Source organism: Lissotriton vulgaris, chromosome 2_1, assembly GCF_964263255.1.
Source record: "Lissotriton vulgaris chromosome 2_1, aLisVul1.2, whole genome shotgun sequence".
NCBI lineage: Eukaryota > Metazoa > Chordata > Amphibia > Caudata > Salamandridae > Lissotriton > Lissotriton vulgaris.
The window spans coordinates 620,673,673-620,688,910 of NC_141687.1; positions in this window are offsets into that span (position 1 = coordinate 620,673,673).

Below are 15,238 nucleotides of genomic sequence, written 5' to 3' on the forward strand. Positions count from 1 at the left end.
CTTGCCCCGCCTCGACCGTGCTCACTAATGTTTTGGGCTGATTAAAACGTTACTGAATTTAAGCTTCAACTCGGGCACCTGCTTTATTTATATCTGTAAGTGCTTTCTGTTGAGGTTTAATTTTTGGCCCACAGGAAGCACTTACAGAGTTAAGGCAGGTTCTAAGGGCACAAGTCGTAAAAAAAGAAGTGGGGGGACGCTGTCACCAGAAGTGACGTCACAACAGGAAGTGACGCCATGAAGGGTGCCGAGCTCCTCGTCCCAGACAGGCCAAAGAGTGAAGTCCAGCTGTTTGGCAAGGGTGACGGCGTCCCCCCGGTAAAATAAGTGGGGGGACGCCGTCCACCCGCGTGGTACCCCGACTCGAGCCCTACAGGTGCCTGAGTTGAAGCTAACTTTGTAACCATTTTAGAATGGCGCCGGCAAGCTGCCAGAGTTGCTTACTTGCAAGTTGCAACTCTGGCAGCTTGCCGGCGCCATTCTAAAATGGTTACAAAGTTAGCTTTCTTCAACTCAAGCACCTGCCTTAACTAAAATCCGCCCGCAAGCGGATTTGCGGATTTTTCGGAAATTTCGTGAGAGTCACGGATCGCGAAATTGCTGAAAATCCACATATTCCGCGAGCGGACTGATTTTCCGCCCATAGTTAATTCTGTTGGGAGCAGTTTAGAATTATCCTAGCAACTTTTTGCCTTTTTTGTAGCTGTTCTTGAAATGAAAGTTGCGCTTGACTCCTTACGTGACCGGATCTCATAGCATAAGCCTACAGACTCCAATAAAAACCCAGGGGAAACACGAAATATCACTGAATAATTCACTCTGTCAACAAATTCTTATAGGGACTTCTGCCACTTCCTTCGACAAGTCTGTACTGTCCCAAAGGTTCTCCTGTGCCCAAACTCTCAGCCTCTCAGCACAACTCTCAACCTCTAGGTCTACTCCGAAGTCGTATTGCGTGACGCTCACCTCATGCCTCCAACCTTCCACCTTCCACCACAAATCTCACCCGCAAGCCGAACCCAGTCCAGGATCACCGGGCCGCTTCTGCAGGGAGGGGGGAGAGATGGGGAGTCATGTTTCACGGGGAGCGGGTTCACGCTGGCTTCACGGCTGGTCTCACAGCTGTTTCATGGCTGTTGGCAGTTGAAATGGACCAATACTCCGGGCCACCCCAACTCAAAACAAGCCAGTCAATAGTCAAAAAAGCAAAAGGCAAAATGCAAAAGCCAAAGGTAGGTGAAAGGTTATCTCCACCTTACCACCTTCGGTTATTCTCCATAAAAAGTACTCTGAGACCCTCAGAGACTCCTTTTGCCCCCCGCCCTAGCATCCAGTCCTCCAGTCCTCCCGGCACAGCTGAGTACCTTGCACTGTATACAGACAGGGCTGGATGGCTGGGCATCAATGGGGATGGTCAAAACTGCTGAGAAACTGCAGACGGCAGCTGAAGGCTAGGAATTTTTAAATTACCATTTTCGCAGCTGCACCAACCTGACAAAAAAAATCCAAATTGAAACACAACCTTTGACTTGTGGAACGTAGTCAGCCGTTGACCAGAACTTCTTCTGCTGCCTCGTGGTTTTTCAGAACTCTTCTAAGGTGTTTTCTAAACTCAGACTTAGGGCCGGATGTATCAAGATACACTTTTGCGATTCTCAAATAGCGATTTTTAAGTAATCACTATTTGAAAATTGCAAAATGGTATGTATGTAGAAATTCACTATTTTTTAGCGATTTCTTAAAATTCCTTAATTGCGATTAGCAAATTGCTAAACGCAATAAAGGAATCATTTCCCATTCATTTCTTTGGGCCAGGAGGCCCATAGGAATGAATGTGAAATTATTCTCAATTTGCGATTCGCAATTTGCAAAACGCAAATTGAGAATAATTTCAAGGGTGCAAGGGTGTCCAAAGGACACCCTGTTGCACCCCTGAAATAAGCATGGGTGCATATGTGGTGCACATACATGCCCTTAGGGCATGTATGTGCATCACATGGCACTTTGAAAAATGCAAAAATGGTCATTTTTAAAGAAATTTGCAAATTACCACCAACTTGAAGGTGGTAATGTGCGATTCCTTAGGGACAATTAGCAATTTTTTTTGCATCATACATTGCATTTAAGGAATCGCAAATTTCGCGATTCCTTACATGCAGTCGCAAAATAAGGAATCGAAAATTTGTGATTCCTTATTTTGCACTGAAATTTGCTACATACATACCATTTTGCTCAAATAATTTTGCAAACGAATTTCGGCATTTGCGAACCCATTTGAGCTTCATACATCTGGCCCTGAGGCCCTTATTTAGAGATTGGCGGAATGCAGATATGGAATGCAGATAGCCCCAAAAAACGTGGATGTTCGGTCCTCCCGTAGGCACTCTGAATAGGGCAAACAAGAAACCCGCCTCTTTTTGGAAGGTGACTTGCATCTGCCAAACTCTAAATGAGCCCATAGTCTTTTGCATTTGTTCATGAAAAGCAGTAGCTTTTCGTTGCTGGTCTGCTCCCTTGCTGAATGTGCCTCCATATCTATTCTCGGGTGCTGTCAAAATAGGTAAGAACTGATGACATAGTGTTCCCCATGTGTCAGTACACAGCCTCAAATCTCCCTTACTTGCTGATGGGTCATTGATGATTTTATTGCTTTTCAGAAGAAATCTCCCATTTAGGGAGTTTATTTCAGGGGTGTGTGAACATTGCATGACTTGCAATTGGGTAATTATGTGATATTTTAGGAAAATTATAACACATTGTGCATTATTACCTGGAATAAAAATCTGAGATTTGGTACTATATTGTAGCATGCTCTATTAATTACCGTTAATCTTCATTACTCCGGGTCCCGTTGTCCTCGTCCCATTCATAACAAAGTGGAGTTAACTATCTCCCAACAGAAAAAAACAAGAGGAATGCTGGGACCCTAATACTGCCCCTACCACCGGGAGTACATAAGCAGTACTTACCCAGCATCCCGCCTGTACAACCAAGCCCATACAGGAAGGCCAGCTGTCCAGGAGGGAGGGAGGGGCGTATGAATGGGACGAGGACAATGGGACCCAGAGTAATGAAGATTACCGCTAAGTAATAGAGCATTACCCCCAGGTCCCTCATGTCCTCGTCCCATTCATTACAAAGTGGAAAATACCAAAGCAGAAAACCAGCCTTCTGAACCCACAAGCTCACCCAGGAAACCACAACAAAAGCAGCAAACCAAAGGAGCACCAAGAAGGAGGGAAAGAGGGATCGCAGGAAGCAAACGGCCCGCCACCCAGAACAGGACAGCAGGGACCAATACAGAAGACCAAGACCCCAACAAGGAGGCGCCCAACCAGACAAACCGGAGACAGGGCAACCAAGACCCAAAGGACATGGCTAAGGAACCCACATTTAAGGCCGCCCAGCCCAGAACCACCAGGAAGGCCCACAGGACCCGTCAGCCACACAGACACAGAGCAAACCGCGACCGCCCGAAGAAGGCCAAAGAAAGAAACTAAGACCGGCCAACAAAGAGCAGGCATAAGCACCCAGATCAACAAGGAAAGAGGAAAGCACAGGCTAGAAGCCGGCCCACCCCATCAGACCGAACGACTTGGCCCCAGAGAGCCCGGGGGAGGGCGCACAGCACCCAGACCAGAAGCCCATTAGACCCGACCCCAGTACGCCAGAGAGGAGCCAAGAAAACAGTACAAACCAGGGCAATAAACGCAAAAGGAAACAGTAAGCCAGGACCGGAGCCAAGCAACATGCCGATGCAGGTGGACCCGCAGGCCCAACCAACCCCCGGGAGGAGCCCACGCAGCACCCAGGTCAAAGCAAAAGACTGGGAGGAACAGAAACCCCCAGCACACCACCGCTGGACCACACAGAAGGCCAGAAAAAGAAACAGAGGAAAATGCCAAAGTGGAAACCTGAGGAAGCAGAGAAGGCAGAGGGCCAAGCAGCATCAAAACCCCAGACAACCCGCTGCCAGAAGGGTGGACCCCACAGAGGCAAGAGGAACACCACAGAACCGCACCCCAACCAGAGATGGGGGGCAAACAAACAGACACACATCGGGAACAGAGACCGGGGAAGCAAGGGAATAACGGAGCGAGCCAGGACACCAGAACCAGCAAAGAATCAGGAACACCCAGCAAAACACACCACAGAGCCGGCCAAAAAGTGACTGCACAGCCAGCAAGCCAAGGAGGCACAGCCCAAGGCCACCCCGAACCCGCATCCAGCGGAAACCCCAGGACCAGGCAGAAAAACGGACACCCAACCACAGGCAAACAAGCCCAGGAAGAGAACCACCAGCAGGAGCAGGCCCAGAAGGACCCACCAGGACACAGCCACAAACCCGCATAGCGCCCAGCCAGGACACACAAGGAGAGCACAGGCAAGGATGCAGAGCCAAAAAAGTGACCAACAGGCGCACAAAACCCGCAGGAACGGTAAAGCCCCAGCAGACACCCAGCCAGGCATCCACAATGGGAACCAAACGAGACCAGGACCCCCAAGGGAGCAAACGCACCCAGAGCCAGATGGACCCCCAACCAGGAGAACCGCAGAACAGAAGTGGGGAAGCAGGCTCCACACCAAGGACACAGCAGCAGCGAAAGACAGGCAGGTCCAGACAGCAGCGGCACGAACCCAAGGGACCAAAAGGCGATACACCACCGGAAACACAGCCGGGGGGGGGGGGTGCAAAAAAAGGAAGAGCAGGTGCTCAACCCCACCAGCCTGAGAAGCCCACACCAAGCACCCCCAGGCGGCCCCAACTAGGAAGAAACTAGGCCCGACCAAGCGGAACCCCAGAGACCAGAGGAGAGCAGGAACATCGACAGAACCAGGAGGGGCAGCCAGGAATCACCGAAGCAAACCAAAGGCAAGCACAGTGAGTGACAGGCAGGAGCAACCAAAGACAGAAGCACTCAGCAAGAATGAGGCAAGCAGCCCGAGACATTACCAACCAGCCAAACCCACGAAGGAACCCAAGCAAACAGAAGGCCCCGGGATAAACACCCGAAGCCCCAGGCAGGAGAAAGGGAGAACAGGCGACCCTTGACCTTCCTGGTAGGTCGCCCCCGCTGCAGCTCCACCTGCACCCCCGCTGAAGTGTACTGATCATCGCCGAAGTCGAGGCCCTCCACCACCCGCAGGCTCCACCTGCGCCTCATCCCTGGTGGCCAGTGGTGGCCTTGGTTTGTTTCCCCTCTACTGTGCCCCTTTCTGCCTGTACGCTCCTCTTCTGTGTCCCCCTGCCCCCGCTCGCCGTTCTGTTCGGTGCCCCATTGCTTAATTCTGTGCCCCGTTTTCTTCTACTCTGATTCTGGGCCCCGTGTTTTCCTGCTGTTGCCCCCTTTGATTCTGTGCCCCGTGTTTTCCTGCTGTTACCCCCTCTGATTCTGTGCCCCGCTTGCTGACCTCCATACCCCCTTGATCCCTGCCCCTGCCCGTCTCCTTCCCACGGTCACTCCACTCCGCTTCCCTGCCCCCATCCCCGCCGCTGCTTCCCCTGCGGCCCTGCCCCCTCTACGCCCATTCGCTGCCACTGCAAACACACCTCCCGCCTCCAAACTGCTCCTCACTCCCCTCCTCCCCATATATTGCGGTCACTGTGTGGCTGCTCGCAGCGGGCACGCAGCTGGCGCGCCAAAGGCACGCCTAAGGCAAGCCCATCTGCGCCCATCCGTGCTTGGACCGCGCCCAGTGCCAGAACCCCTGCCCCCGCACCAGCCACGAAGTCCGCCTCCGCTACGACGCAAACACCCTCGTCGCTACCAAACCAGGAAGAACCTACAGCTGCTGCAAGGCCGCCATGAAGCGCACCCACGGTCCCTTCACCTGCCTGAACTGCAGCTTCTCCTGCCTCGAAGGCACCGAGACACCCGCCACGACAGAATCCAACCGACTTAGATGCATCCTGATCAACACCCGCTCCACACACAAACACGCCATCGAGCTCTGGGACCTACTCAACACTGCATCCCCGGACGTCGCCTTCCTGACTGAGACCTGGATGAACGAAGCCTCACCAGACATCGCCCTAGCCATCCCCGACGGGTACAAGATCACCCGCAGAGACCGCACCAATGGGGACGGCGGAGGAATCGCCATCATCCACAAAAACACCATCAGGGTCTCAACAAATACCAACGACACCCTCAGCACCGCCGAACACATGCACTTCCAGGTCCACACGGACCCTAAGAGGCACCCTCGTCTACAGACCGTCAGGACCCCGGCCTCAATTCTGCAACACCATCGCCGACCTCATCAGCACACACGCGCTGACCTCCACTGACTACATCCTCCTCGGAGACCTGAACTATCAACTGGAGAACAACGACAACCACTCCTCCACCCTGATCAACAACCTCGCCAACCTTGGACTAAAACAGCTCGTCACGACACCAACCCACATCGCCGGTCACGCTCTTGATGCCATCTTCTCCTCCTGCTCCCACGTCACCTTCAGCCATGCCTCCGAACTCACCTCGAAAGACCACCACGGCATCCACTTCTCCTTCCGAAACCCCCCACACACCACCGCACCCTACAGATCCCCCGCCATCGCTGGGGCAAAGTCACTGAGGAACAACTACAGACAAGCCTCGCATTCAACCCTCCGACCAATTCCACCAACTCCGATGATGGTGCCTCCAAGACGCAGGAATCCGGGAGAAAGCCTTGGACTGGACCACCTCCTTCCTCTCCTGCAGAACTCAGGGAGTCCGCCTCCCCCCATTCCGGTCTGAAGCCTCTGAGATCATCTGTGGCGTCCCACAGGGATCCTCCCTCAGCCCCACGCTGTTCAACGTTTACATGACACCACTAGCACGCATCGCCCGACAGCACAGCCTCACATAATCTCCTACGCCGACGACACGCAGCTGATCCTCTCCCTCACCAAGGACCCTCTCACCGCCAAATCCCAACACCACCAGGGAATGAAGGCCGTCATCGACTGGATAAAGGAAAGCCGACTTAAGCTGAACTTAGACAAGACAGAGATCCTCATCCTCGGGCCCAATCCCTCGGCATGGGACGACTCCTGGTGGCCGGCATCACTGGGGACTCCCCCGGCCCCTACCGGCCACGCATGCAACCCTGGGAGTCATCCTCGACTCGAAACTCACCATGACCAAACAAGTCAACGCAGTCTTCTCCACCTGCTTCAACACCCTTCGCATGCTCCTCAAGATCTACAGTAGGATCCCGACAAACCCGAGGAAAACAGTCACCCAGGCCCTAGTCAGTAGCAGACTCGACTACGGAAACGCCCTCTACGCCGTAGCCTCGTCCAAGCTCATCAACAGACTACAAAGAATCCAGAACGCCTCTGCACACCTGATCCTCGGCGTCCCGCGCCGCGACCGCATCACCCCCCGCCTGAGGAACCTACACTGGCTCCTGTCGACAGAAGGATCTCCTTCAAACTCCTGATCCACGCTCACAAGACACTCCACAAAACCGGCCCAGCCTACCTCAACAGCTGACTCTCCTTCTAAATACCCACAGGATACTCCGCTCCGCTGACCACGCCCTGGCAACGGTCCCGCGCATCCGTAGAACCACCTCCAGAGGCAGATCTTTCTCCCACCACGCTCTCAAGACATGGAACACCCTCCCCCTCTACCTATGACAAACCGAAGACCTACTGACCTTCAGGAGACAACTCAAGACCTGGCTTTTCGACTAGTAGCAGCATCACTCCCCCCAAGGCCCCCCCCGCCCCCCAGCGCCTTGAAACCCTTGCGGGTAAGTAGCGCGCTTTACAAATTAACTGATTGATTGAACAGAACAGCCGCACATGAAGCAGCACGAGCATTCCCGGAACCCAGAGAGGCCAACCCAGAGAACGTCATGGAAGCCGGCAAAACAAAAACGCAAACCGGACCCGCAGGCAGAGGGGGCAGAGCGCTGCAGAGAGCACCAGGCACAACACCAGGAAGCCCCAAGAGGAACCAGGCACAGTCCAAGGGACAGAAGGATCAAAGCCAGGAACCAGGAGTCCCCGTGCACCAACCCTGACCAACCTGGAAAGGAGCCAGGAAGTGGAGGTGAACACCCAGCACACCCAAGCGGAGCAGAAGCCACAACCTGACAGGCCACCCACAGCGGAGGCAAGGCCCCCCCGAGAAAGGGCGGGCAGACAGACTGCCCAGCACACCCAAGGCCAGGCAACAACACCCACACCAGCGACACCCGAGATGAAGGGACACACAGGGGCAGCAAAGAAAAGTGGGGCAGACCCCAGCAGGCCAACAGGAACCCAGGGGATCCACCAGGACCCCCCACGCAGCCACCACCAGCCGGGGGCTGGGAGCCGCGGAGGAGCCCAGAGCAGGGAGGACCAGAAGCGCACCCCAACAGCCTGCATCCGAGGATGTGAGAGGTGACCCGACCCGCAGAGCAAGCAGTAGGGAGCAGAACACAAGCCAGCAGGCATGAGGCCCCGGGACAATACCAGTACCCCACTGGCCACAGTCGCCAAAGGGAGCAGCAGAGCAGCAGAGCCCACATCACCAGGACCCCTGCACAGCCCCCGGTGCACCTCAAAAGGAAGCACCTACAAGGCCTGAGAGCGTATTGGGATACATTTGTGCCACGAGACGGCAACACCAACCCCCATCCTTGAAGGAAACAAGGGAGGACTGGACCGCCGTGCTGGACACCAACAGCAGAGACATACGCCCCAGCTCTCCGTAGCACAACCATGCGGCCGGAAAGAGGCAGCAACGGCCAATACAGGTCGGGGAAGTAAGCAGTGAAGCGGAAGCGGGGCCACCAGACTACAAGGCCGCCAGCGTACAGTCACAAAAGCCCCGCAGCCAAACAACCCAGCAGCGCCGAAGCAGTGCAGAGTAGCTTACAGGGGCGGGCTACAGGAAAGAAACAGCACAGTGAGACAGGAAGGCAGAAGCAGGGAAGTAAGGAAACTGGCAAGGGGCACTCACCCGGAGTGGGGGCCAACCCCAGGAACAAGGCCCCCACTCCAAACGCCATCACACCCGGAGACCAGCAGGAGCCCATCCAGCGCAGCACGTCTCACCCTGCCAAGCTCGGGAAGACGAGCCTGTGACCCGGAAGAAACCGGGAACTCCAGCCCTAGCTTCAAAGGGCCAGGAGGCCATGCAGAGCAAGCAAGACACTGGCTCCAACAGCGACTGACTCCCAGCAAGCCAGGCCGGCCAGGAGACAGCCCAGGGAACCCCGCACCAACTCATCCAGGCAGCCAGGCCGGGGGAGAAGAGAAGCAACGCCACTCTAGGCCAGCAGGAGCAGTACCAGCGCAGGCAAGTCCATTCTGTCGACAGACAGATAAAAGTACAGGCGGGATGCTGAGTAAGTACTGCTTATGTACTCCCGGTGGTAGGGGCAGTATTAGGGCCCCAGCATTCCTCTTGTTTTTTTCTGTTGGGAGATGGTTATCTCCACTTTGTAATGAATGGGACGAGGACATAAGGGACCTGGGGGTAATGTTTTGTTGCATTCATTTTGGATGCAAGGACGAATTTTGCGCTAAAACAAATATAGCATAAAAACACAGGTGCAGCAAACAGCAACTGCTCCCATCCCGGTCTTTTTTGTTGTTCCTTTGAGCTCACGGTACATTTTGCAGCGAATAGCATGTAATTACATAATGTGCTCAATGGAGAAATTTCTTGAATTTTGCATAACAAACGTAGCGTGCAGCTACCGAAACTATTTGAGGTTATGCTGTGTACTTGAAATTTCACCAAGGAGTAGTCTATTCTTGAAAAACGAAAAACTTTGTAAAGCATATGCATCAAATGTGGCCCCCACTTGGAAAAGCTTCTCTGCCTTCAATGGATAAACCTAAGCAGATTTATTCCTACATTTTCAGTATCCTTTCTTAATGTCCAAATAATAAGAAGTGAGAAAACATTCTCATGTGATATGTGTTAAAACATTCGCATGTGATATGTGTTCTCTCTTTCGATAAAACGTCTTCCTCACTTGTGAATTGACCAATTGTCTGTTATTTAAGCATTTTAATTTCATCAAAGTGGTGTAAAAGCCGTTTCAGAACATTGTAGCTGCTTTCGGACTTATAAACGGGGTTTGGGTCAATTTTTTGTTTTTACTTCTTCACTAGTTTTTACTTCTTTACCCTTTCAGTATCACTGAACCTTCTGACTGGTAACAGGCTCGGTTCTAGAGGGGTAGGCAGGTAACCCCAATAGGGCCCTCTGGCCTGCCCAAGGCCCATCCAGAAATAGAAGAGTGTCTATTGCTTTCATTTTTAATGTTTCATGTGTGCCTTAAGACCATGCTTTCTCCTTCATCCACTCTCGTAACCAGGAGCGCTGGTGACTTGGAGAACTTTGTGTCTGTGTCAAAGGTCAGTCACGGGGATGCATCCGGGTCTGTTACCCCAAGTCCTGTGGTCCAAGGTGCACCAGCAGAGGGTTCTATTCCAAGGGAGAAACAAGCTTTGGTTTCCTGTGGGGACAGTGAACAGCGTCTGCTTTGACCCTTGCAAGCTACAGTCAGGGCTTTAAGTGGGGAGGGGCCCTGCCATTGCTCAGACCCAGCAATCATTAAAACGTCACTTAGAATCCGATCCATACAGATGTACTAACACTGATCGATTTCTCAACAATGACTGTACCAACCTTTTCCATAACAGTAGTGCCGTCCGTGTTAGCATTTCACATTTCCTTTTATCTTGCCTCGCCTATGCGTGTTTGTTTTGTTTCAGATGTTGTGCTGCGGTGGTGCTTGTTTTATCTAAATGTCTGGGTGAGGTCAAGGTGTGTATGGCTCTTCGTGACGTGGCACACTTGAGAGCTCTGGAGGTGAGCCGGGAGCAGTGCTAGTTTCTCAAACTGCATTCCAGCGGGTCATAAGTGTTATGATGTTATGCCTATGAACGCATTAGCTCTCTGCAGAGTGCCCAGAGCAATGGTCACACACGTGCCAATTGTACTTGCCATTTTACGTGAAAGAGGCTGAGGGGTAAACAGAGCTGTGAAATATTGACAGCACCAAAAGAAAAGAAAATACTGCATTTACAGGTGAGGAGAGAAGGGAAGAGAAAGAGCATCTTGATTGGAAAGTAACACAAGGAGGTGTATGCAGTTTAGTGTTCATGAGACTGGAAGAGTCCAAGTCTCCTCCAGTGGTGAGGGTGGTCCTGTTGACCATCTGCCCCCCGGGCAACGTAGCAACGTGTGTCACCTGGGCGTAGGCCAGCGCGACGTGGAGGATGTTAATAAATAGCCTGGGGGACCCTGGGCGTGGCAGTTGAGAGCTGGCCACTAGCATAATAACGTCTCCTGTGTATTATTTAATAGCTAACGCTAGGCCCCTAGCCAGATCACTACACTGGCGACGAGGTAGTGCGACTGCCTGCTGCCCGCCTCCCCTCTCAGTTACAGTGCTCAGCAACGTCGCCCGGTGTGAGCGCCCTTGCTGCGCCTCGCTTCAGCGCCTGGCTCGCACCCCTGCCGTGTCGGCCGACCGCACCCGGAGCGACGACGTCCTGGCGGCCTGCTGACGGCCGTACATCTGGTCCGGACCTCCGCAGCATGGGCCCGGTTGTTGCATGGAGCCCCCCAGCCGGATCCTCGCGCGCGCGCGCGCACGCGGTGAAGCCCCGGATTCCCGCCTGCGTGTGCCTGCAGCGCTCCCAGCTGTCGTGTCGGTCAACCCAGGAAACCACACAGGATGAGGTCTTGGTAAACAGGTACTCCTTTATTTATTTCTGTTACATCATGTCCAGAGCGCGACCTCTTTCCCCGAGGTCCAACAGCCGAGTGTTCCCTCTCCCCACCCCTTGACCGGATGTGGTGTCCGGTGTCCCCTCGCCCATGCGCTGTCCCAGGGTCCTAGTGCCCTTGTCCTGGACAGGACATCTCCCCCCTTGTTGCAAAACAAACATTTTTTTTTTGAAAAGGAAAGAGAGAGAGAGAGAGAGAGAAAGAGAGAGAGAGAGAGAGAGAGAGAGAGAGAGAGAAAGAGAGAGAGAGAGAGAGAGAGAGAGAGATGTTGTTCGATGGCCCATGTTCGATGGCCCATAGGCCTCTTCATTTACACCTCCTCAATTAGTCTCTTTGGTTCCATGTGTTTCCTTCTTGATCGCTGTTTTCTGATATCCGCTTGAGCTTCTTCCTTTGGTGTGTCTTTCTAAAGTTCTTGCTTTGACCTTTCCGCTTCTCTTGCTTCTGCCTTGCTGACATGTGAAAAGTGCCCTGTGACGTGACACTGGCCAAACTGCCGCCTTTGCCATCCGTTCTTTTTCTTTTGTCATCTTCAACTTGCCTCCTGGGATCTCGTTGCTCCATTTCCTCGCTTGTCCTTCTTTGACCATCGCGATGCCTCCTTTCTTTCTTTTTCGTTTCGTCGCATGTCTTCCTTTCTTTTTATGGACCTTTGTTGTTGCGTTTGCTGTTTGGGCTCTTGCAGCAGTATCTTCTTGTTCCACTCTTTTTACCCTTCTTGTGTGTGACAGTCTCACTCTTCTTGATATCCTCATCGCCGTTCCATTTCTGCTTTCTTGTTCCACCATTTGTCTTCGGTGATTTTTTTTTGTTGATGTTGTGTCACCTTTGCTACCAGTTCCATTTTGTTGCCATCCGAATTTGGCTCTCTGCGCAGCCTCCGGTCAGCGTGTGCTGGGTCGTCCACAGCCGTCATGGCAAATCTGATCTCTTTCAATTCTTTGTGGTGGTCTTCGGTCCCTGTGAAACGTTTTCCTTTGTTTGTTAGCCCCCTCAGTGGGGTGCTTGTGGCAGCATCATCTTCTTCCAGTCTTTCAGTTGCCATGAGACCCATCATTTGCGTTGTGATGTTGCTCAACAGGCATGGCGCTGTTTCTTCTGTGAACTTTCCTCGCTCCATTTCCTTTGCGTCTGCTGTCGCTCTAGCCTCCGCTCTTGCTAGGGCCAGGATGTTTTCTAGTGACATCGGCTCTTTTAGTATTTTTGCACGGAACCCCGTGTCACGGCAGCCTTCTATGATTCGCAGTCTTATTGCTTGGGTGTTGTCAAATTTGTCAAATTCACAATGTGTTACAAGTTTCCTCAGTCTGGTCGCAAAGTCATCTGGTGTTTCGTCTATTTGTTGAGACGCAGTTGCGAAAGCGTATCGTTCAAGATCAATATTTCGTTGCTGGCCAAATTTCGCTGTTAAACATTTCTTTAGTTTTTTATAAGTGGTTGTTTCCTTTGTTGGTAACTTCTCTAGGAGGTCCTCAATGTCATCGCCTGCACAATCTAGTAATAGACCCAGTTTCTTTGCCTCTGTCACATCAGTCTCTTCCATGTATCTCTCCAGACGTCTGATCCAATTCTCCCACCTCATTCCTACTTGTGGCTCCGACAAGTTGAATGGTGGTGGTTTTCTGTATTGTGCACTTTGTCTTTCTGGCTTGGGGTCTGTCATTTTTTCTTTCCTGTCTTCTGTGCTCTTCCTGACACTCTTCTATTCTCCGTGCTCTTTCGGCACTCTTCCATTCTCTGTGCTCTTTCTGGCACTCTTCTGTTTTCTTCTATTGTCTTTTTCTTTTGTCCTCTTTTCTTTATTCTCTTCTGTCTTCTGTGCTCTTCCTGGCACTCTTCTATTCTCTGTGCTCTTTCTGGCACTCTTCTCTTTTATTCTATTGTCTTTTTCTTTTGTCCTCTTTTCTTTATTGCCTGTGCTTGTTTCTTTTCCTGGTGCTCAACTCAGCACTTTTTCTTTTTAGTCAGCACTTTGCCGTCTTTATTTCCTCTTATGTGTCTTTATTTTCTTTTCTTTCCTTTTATTTGTTGTCCTTTTCCTCTTATGTACTGTTTTTGTCTTTGCTTGTGCTTTATTGGGACTAAATTCCCTTAGTTCTATTCTCTTATTCGTCCTTGTCACCCTTTGTTCTTTCTTTGTTTTACTTTATTTGGCCTCTTCTGGGCTTTCTTAGTCCTTTTTCCTTATATTATCTTTTTCTCTTTGTGATCTTTTGTCCCTTTTTCTTCCTTTGTTTTACTTTATTTGGCCTCTTCTGGGCTTCCTTGGTCCTTGTTTCTTTTATTCTCTTCTTTTTCCTGGTATGAACTTGTATTATTTCTTTGTCTCTTTGTTTTATTTCTTTGTCTTCTCCTTTACTTATTTCTGCGACACCACGTGTCCTTGGTGCTGTTTCTGTACCTCTTTTGTCCTTTTTGGGTCACTTCTGTGACTTATTTCCCTTTAAATTTACTTTAAATCACTCTTTTTGTCACTTCTTTTTCACTTTTCTTTTGTCACCACTTGTTGTTCTTGTCTTCTTTCTTTTCCACTTCTTTTGTCTCTTTATGTTTTTTATGCCCCCTTTTGCCTTTACTTGTGCTTATTTATTCCTTTATCTTTGGTTTCCTTGTGTCTTTTCTTTCTTGTTTCTTCTTCCTTTCATTTGCCCCTTTTTCCTTTACATATTCTTCTTATGTCCACTGTTGCCACTTATTTGCCTTTATTTGTCCTTATGTGTGCCTTTTTCTCTTTAATCGGCACTTTCTTATCCTTTTCCCCTTTGCCTGACTCCAAAATGGCCGCCGCGCTGTTCCTCATTCCTTATTGGTCACTTTGCCTGACTCCAAGATGGCCACCGATACTCTTGCGGGATTTCGCAGCCAATCGGGACGCTGCCTGATTTCAAAATGGCCGCCTCTCTATTCTTCGCTCTTATTGGCTTTCGCGCCTGATTTCAAAACGGCCGCCGAGACTCTCGCGAGAGCTCGCGCCAATTCTTCAAACTTCGCGCCTGTAAACAGCTTCTTACCGGCACTCGTCTATTTCGTTTGCAGCGATCGGGGTGGGCTCCCACGTCGCTGTTCTTCTCTTTGGGTCAATTTTTTTCTTCAGTTGTCCTTTGTGGGCAGGATGCGATCCAGGGTGGGCTCCTCTTTTAAATTGCCATTATTTCTTCTCGTCGATCGTCGATGGCCACACACGATGAGATCGTCGCCGCCTTCGTTGCCAGATGTCGTGTCGGTCAACCCAGGAAACCACACAGGACGAGGTCTTGGTAAACAGGTACTCCTTTATTTATTTCTGTTACATCATGTCCAGAGCGCGACCTCTTCCCCCGAGGTCCAACAGCCGAGTGTTCCCTCTCCCCACCCCTTGACCGGATGTGGTGTCCGGTGTCCCCTCGCCCATGCGCTGTCCCAGGGTCCTAGTGCCCTTGTCCTGGACAGGACACCAGCCTCGGCGAGCACATGACGTCACCGCCGCAGACCCGGTAAGGCATGTACCTGAGCCCTGCTGC